The sequence below is a fragment of the Scyliorhinus torazame genome, chromosome 2, assembly GCF_047496885.1.
Source record: "Scyliorhinus torazame isolate Kashiwa2021f chromosome 2, sScyTor2.1, whole genome shotgun sequence".
NCBI lineage: Eukaryota > Metazoa > Chordata > Chondrichthyes > Carcharhiniformes > Scyliorhinidae > Scyliorhinus > Scyliorhinus torazame.
Genome location: NC_092708.1, coordinates 142,482,417 through 142,489,703, shown reverse-complemented (window position 1 = coordinate 142,489,703; position 7,287 = coordinate 142,482,417). Strand labels below are relative to the sequence as shown.

Below are 7,287 nucleotides of genomic sequence, written 5' to 3'. Positions count from 1 at the left end.
CATGCATGCGCAGTGCGGCCGCATTTTTAAAATATGTTCGTGCCATTTTGAAGGCCGCTTGCAGCCGGCGTTATTACAAGCCGGCTGCTGCGGCTCTTGCCCATGGATTTGTGCGATCGGGAGCGCCGCACCAGACGGCTCCGAGACTCTCCTGAATCTGCCGCGGCCCACCTGCACCCCCGAGTTTGACAATCCCTGGTGTAAGGCACAAACATTACATCAATTTTTACATGTTGTTAAATCCGTATGTGCAGTATTAGAATCCAGAGGGATTATTTGATTCATCTGCCGTTCTATTTATAATGGGTCCAGTTTAAAATTTTCATGGTGGGAAATTGAATGCTGGTCTTTCGGGGCCACATGTAAAAGCAATCAAGTTTTTAAAATTGATTGTGATTCAGTGAGCCTTGGAGTGTTTTTTCTACAATTTAAGTTTTACCTTTGGGAATAGACATAGCAACTCAACATTCTGGTCCATTAGCTATTGGGTGGTAGATTGCACCAGAGCTATTTGCTCAACTCACAAAATGAATATTTATTTTCATTAGTGGATAATGGTGATGTTTCACCAATCTTGAAATATAATCAGTTTTCCATGAAATCATTTTACCAGTTGAATTTGTCAAACGCACTCGATAAAACTCGGTTGTGACTGGAAAAGATAACTGCATTTAAATAGTTACCTCATACTGTAACTGAGTTTGATTGTACTCTGACCTCCGCCAGAACAGATAAAATGCTGGTGCACAAGCAATGATACTAGAAACATGAAATAAACAGAACATCCTGGAAATACTCAACAGGTCAGACAGTATCTGTGCAGAAAGAAAAGGTCATCAACCTGAAACGTTGGCTGGGATTTTCCAGTCCCTCCCAAGGCAGGGATCGGCACAGCTTGTACCAGGAAATGAGGAGAGCGCCAAACATCCATTGACTTTGGGTGGGAATTTGGAACCAGAAAATCTGACCTGTTAACTCTGTTTCTCTCTCCACAGCTGTTGCCTAATCTGCTGTTTATTTCCAGCATTTTCTGTCATTGCTGCAGTACTTTGTACTTCCAATCATATCTATGCTTTATAGAGTTTTACAAATTTAATTCGAAAACTGAATTTCTGCTTTTATTTTAGATAAAATACTAAGCTATATGTCCATCCAACTACAATTAAGTCACTCTTACGTCATAACCCAATCTTAGTCACTTTTCTTGTATGCTTTGATATTTTCCTTGTTTTCCAATCTCTTTTCTCTCTGTGTGTCTTTCGACATACACTTAGATGCAGATATGTTAAGAGAGACTTAGAGATGATGGAACTATTTCTGTGGTGTTCTTCCAGTATTCCTATTGCTAAATGTAGATGTATATTTTCAGATTACAGTTTATCTTTATTGGCAGATTTTCTTCTGCATCTGATGATTGTTCTGACCTGGAGGTAGACCAATAACTTTTAAAACAAAATTTGAACTCCCAGTTGTTAATTAGAAGAACACGCCAAAGGATTTCATATTTCAAGCAAAAACTGTTGCGAAACAAAGCAAGTACTATTAACTTAATGCCATATATTTCATAAACACTTAGATTTTGAACACAACAGTCTTAACAGACCTGTTTTTAATTCCACCAAACAGTTCTCCTACACATTACAGGATCTTGAGGGTTCCTTCACTTCTGCGAGCAAACCAGGATGTGCCACAGTTTCCAAGAATTCACTTTGTTTCCTTTGTGTCCCTACTAATCTCTACAGTACCAAATTTCTTGGGGGTCTTCCAATTGCATCCGGTTTGACAACCCTCTAACTCTCCTTCAGCACCTCAGATTTGTAGACATGCCAACTCAAGTATGGGCTTTACTTCCTTCTTGTTGAGAAGTCTAGAGCTGCAGGCAGATTTCTCACTGTGACTGTTTCCATGTTGTTCCAGTTCCAGACTTAGACTGGGGCTGGATTCTCTGATCCGCCGCGCCCGATTTCTGGTTCAGCAAGCCGGCGGGATGCTTCATTTCGCTCGCTGATCAATGGGGTTTCCCATTGTGGGGCAGTCCCACGCCGCCGTCAGGAAACCCATGGGCTGCTGGCAAAACAGAGCATCCCGACGGCGGAGAATCCAGCCAGTTTCAAAGCTGCTCCCAAACTGATTAGTGGGTTCTGTGAGAAAAGCACACACGCAGACCCAAAACAATAGGGAACTGCCTCCCTGCTATTCTATTTATATAGCAGCATGGCTTACCTGGGATGCTTAAGAGAGAAATTTAAACCAATTACCTCCAACATTAAACCTGTCCTTTGATCTAAAAAGTCTATGGATACTTTAAATTCTTCTCTTATTTGCCAATTGCTTTCCTACCATTTCTTAGTCTGGTAAAGACGTGAATAATTTGAACACCTTAGGAAGACATCAAACCTCTACCAAGCAACGCAGAAAGGACTCACACATTAGGCTGGATTTTACAGGGATGCATACTGCTCATCACCCACCTGACTAAAACATCATTCTGAAACTGACCAATATAAGGTCTGTCCCACAGCAAAGACACGCTGCGGGTAGCAACAACAAGGTGAGAGGGGAACATCCACCTCTTTCTGGGAGGAAGTCTCATCCTCGGGAGTTTCCCACCAATATGATCATAGATCATGGAATTTACAGTGCAGAAGGAGGCCATTCGGCCCATCGAGTCTGCACCGGCTCTTGGAAAGAGCACCCTACCCAAGGTCAACACCCCACCCTATCCCCATAACCCAGTAACCCCACCCAACACTAAGGGCAATTTTGGACACTAAGGGCAATTTATCATGGCCAATCCACCTAACCTGCACATCTTTGGACTGTGGGAGGAAATCGGAGCACCCGGAGGAAACCCACGCACACACTGGGAGGATGTGCAGACTCCACACAGACAGTGACTCAAGCCGGAATCGAACCTGGGACCCTGGAGCTGTGAAGCAATTGTGCTATCCACAATGCTACTGTGCATTGCAGCTCTTGCAGTCTCAGCAGCATCAGAGCTCAGTAATGAACACTGCCAACTTTGCAAGCGAACCCAGGATGAAGACCTCAATGGTTCCCTGACTCATAAGTCAGAGGTATTAGATTGGACATCTTTGGGAGGTGGGGCTGGGGCTGGTGGAGGTGGGTTTTGTCGTGCAGGCAGGGAGGAAGGAAGAGGGGGACTATATTCACTGAGTGCCTGGGATGAACAAAAGACACCCTGATGGAAGATGGTAACCCCCTTCTTCCTGTCCTTCTAAAAGCTTTTTTGAAAGAATGGACTGGCCAGTTCTGCCTGTCTAATATCGGGCAGCATAATTATTTATTTGCATTTAGCAAGTGGACTGTCAATTTAACATCTGTCCACCCCCATATTATGGTGGATAGCTCACGGGGGGATGAGAAGCTGGTGTGCTAGACACCCCTTGGACTCCCCCTCCCCCACAAACATGGCCAGAGGGAAGCTGTAAAATCAGGTCCAATATTGTTTAGTATTTTTCCAATTCCAACTCTGACCATGTTAAACTAACATGGGTCCTTTGAATTGCAATCACTCTTGGTCTGCTTATCAACCTCTCAAACTCAGAATTTTTCTCATTCATTTTACATTTAATACTTCAATGACCAACCTAAAAGTTTTATTCCTAAAATATCTGAATCATGAAATTAGACATTGTTGCAACATAATTTTCAGAGTTTTTTCAGATGGCAGGGCTTCCCCACTCGTTGTTGGCTTGTTGGCGAATGCATCACTCCTGACACTGGCTGCCACACAGCCATTAACACCCCAAGGGGTATTAATTGGCTGGAGATGGGACCTCTGTCCCCTCACTTGATATGAAATCCCACCTCAGAGAGATGCTGACCAATCTAATTGGCTGGCAACTCTCTGGGCCCAGCAATGCCAGGAGATGCAGGGCATAGGGCTAGGTCTACAAGCAGTCCCCAGCCTCTAACTCCTCGAGTCCAGTACCAGGGCAAACTGCGGGGACCTCAGAGTGGGGAGGGAAGGTGATGTCCAGGCATGGGGTGGTCAGATGGAGTTGCGGATTGTAGGGGCATTTCCAAGGCCTGGGTGTTGAGCTAGTTTTTAGGTGGGGTTCCTCCCTCTTAGTTACAGCTCAGCTGAACACACAGATCTGCAGACACACATCAACCCGTTTAAGCCAGGTTAATTATTCCAAGCATGGTCCATGTACATGGGAGAGAGATCTGGATAAATGCCAAAATCAATCGGTATGACACTGGTTCAAACACACCAATTATAACGTTTTTAAAAAATCAATAGCCCACCCCAATTGGACTTGATCCAACCCTTGAAGCTGTCTATTTTGTATTGTCCAGTAAAATTTATTTTAATCAACATGATGACTTGTGATCAGCTCATGATTTAATCCAATCTTGCCACCTGTTGTTTACTAGAATCCTGTGTCCATTATAAAGTTGTTTTTCTGATAAGTGTAGGCTGGTAAGTGTAGGCTGGCGAGATTAATCCTAACTTTTACATGTTCATTTCCCGGGACTATATTCACTGATTCATCAGAGTGAGTCAGGACGCACCCGTGTCCCATAGTGTGGCTAGTGATAGGATCAGCACATTTGGGTCTGGGGGTCGTCCTTGGACTTGTGGCTGTAACCAAACTGGGGCTCGCTGGTGCCACAGTGGTGGTGGTAGGTTTCTGTCTGGTCCATAGATTACATAGATTACATAGAACATACAGTGCAGAAGGAGGCCATTCGGCCCATCGAGTCTGCACCGACCCACATTAATCCCTCACTTCCACCTTTTCCCCGCAACCCAATAACCCCTCCCAACCCTTATGGACACTACGGGTAATTTAGCATGGCCAATCCACCTAACCTGCACGTCTTTGGACTGTGGGAGGAAACCGGAGCACCCGGAGAAAACCCACGCACACACGGGGAGAACGTGCAAACTCCGCACAGACAGTGACCCAGCGGGGAATCGAACCTGGGGCCCTGGCGCTGTGAAGCCACAGTGCTAATCACTTGTGCTACCGTGCTGCCTACCATTACCGTGGTCCCTACCATTAACTGATGGGGTCCTTGCTTCCTACAATATCCCACCCGATTCTCGGACTCCTGTGTTGACTGGCTGCCTACCGCACTTCCCTGATACAAAACTGTTAATCTTTAACATATCATCTCATCATCTATAGTATGGTTAGGCACCTGGCAGGGAGCTAGACAGTGAATCTCCAGATGGTCCCCGATAACTTTCACAATAGGGCGATTTGGGCCATCGACGCCATTTAATGTTTTCTGATTGGTCATTTAAAAAAAACCAATGTCATCTTGCCTTTGGCCAGCATTCCAGCTTTCCGTATTGCCTGTAATTCCCTTGATCCTGGGTTCCCAACTGCTATAGGGCCTAGGTATTTCAGAATTGCAAGTATTTTGTATAAGCTGCCCCGCAGGAATGTATAGAGTCCTGTTTGTGCATACATCCTGAGTCCCATCGAAATAAAAACCTATACCACTCCTTCCCTTTGCATCTCTCATAACATTTACAGCATCCCGAAGCAACTGCGGGACATTACTATACATGCAATCATTGTTTTTGAGTCAGCGATGTCCGGCTCCTTCTGCGTCCATGGCGAGGAGATTGATGTTGATGTTGCAACCAGAGGTGAGGTGGGGCCCCAAAGTGTGCTAGCAATAGAATCCAGTGGGTATAAACAAATGCCTTCGGAGCTCAGTTAGCATTGTATCATTTGCATTATCTCCACTCCTTCCTCGTATACATCCTCTCCGTGCCTTTGTCCTATATCCTGAGCCACTCTGGTGGCCCATCTACAAATCCAGATAAATCCTATTACAAGTGCAGCAGCTGCAAATGCCATGGCTACCCCCTGTTCATTGGGTTCGCTGACAAAGAACAAAGAAAAGTACAGCACAGGAACAGGCTCTTCGGCCCTCCCAGCCCGTGCCGATAATGCTGCCCAACTAAACTACAATCTTCCACACTTCCTGGGTCCGTATCCCTCTATTCTCATCCTATTCATGTATTTGTCAAGATGCCCCTTAAACGTCACTATCGTCCCTGCTTCCACCTCCTCCTCCGGCAGCGGGTTCCAGGCACCCACTACCCTCTGTGTAAAAGACTTGCCTCGTACATCTCCTCTAAACCTTGCCCCTCGCACCTTAAACCTATGCCCCCTAGTAATTGACCCCTCTACCCTGGGGAAAAGCCTCTGACTATCCAATCTGTCTATGCCCCTCATAATTTTGTAGACCTCTATCAGGTAGCCCCTCAACCTCCGTCGTTCCAGTGAGAACAAACCGAGTTTATTCAACCGCTCCTCATAGCTAATGCCCTCCATACCAGGCAACATCCTGGTAAATCTCTTCTGGCCCCTCTCTAAAGCCACCACATCCTTCTGGTAGTGTGGCGACCAGAATTGAACACTATACTCCCAAGTGTGGCCTAATTAAGGTTCTATACAGCTGCAACATGACTTGCCAATTTTTATACTCAATGCCCCGGCCAATGAAGGCAAGCATGCCGTATGCCTTCTTGACTACCTTCTCCACCTGTGTTGCCCCTTTCAGTGACCTGTGCACCTGTGCACCTAGATCTGTCTGACTTTCAATACTCTTGAGGGTTCTACCATTCACTGTATATTCCCTACCTGCATTAGACCTTCCAAAATGCATTACCTCACATTTGTCCAGATTAAACTCCATCTGCCATCTCTCCGCCCAAGCCTCCAAACAATCTAAATACTGCTGTATCCTCTGACAGTCCTCATCGTTATCCGCAATTCCACCAACCTTTGTGTCAGCTGCAAACTTACTAATCAGACCAGTTACATTTTCCTCCAAATCATTTATATGTACTATGAACAGCAAAGGTCCCAGTACTGATCCCTGCGGAACACCACTAGTCACAGCCCTCCAATTAGAAAGGCACCCTTCCATTGCTACTCTCTGCCTTCTATGACCTAGTCAGTTCTGTATCCACCTTGCCAGCTCACCCCTGATCCTGTGTGACTTCACCTTTTGTACCAGTCTACCATGAGGGACCTTGTCAAAGGCCTTACTGAAGTCCATATAGACAATATCCACTGCCCTACCTGCATCAATCAGCTTTGTGACCTCTTCGAAAAACTCTATCAAGTTAGTGAGACACGACCTCCCCTTCACAAAACCATGCTGCCTCTCACTAATACGTCCATTTGCTTCCAAATGGGAGTAGATCCTGTCTCAAAGAATTCTCTCCAGTAATTTCCCTACCACTGCCGTAAGGCTCACCGGCCTGTAGTTCCCTGGATTATCCTTGCT

General features: G+C 45.6%; 1 protein-coding gene across 2 annotated transcripts in view; it reads left to right on the top strand.

The window, feature by feature from the left end:
- Nucleotides 1–33: 33 nt before the first annotated feature.
- LOC140392485 (uncharacterized) overlaps nt 34–7,287 on the top strand; it is a 31,973-nt gene continuing 24,719 nt past the window's right edge. For both annotated transcript variants that reach the window (XR_011935379.1, XM_072477723.1), the window contains exon 1: nt 34–200. The gene's annotated coding sequence lies outside the window, so the exon portion shown is untranslated. The remainder of the gene's footprint in view (nt 201–7,287) is intronic.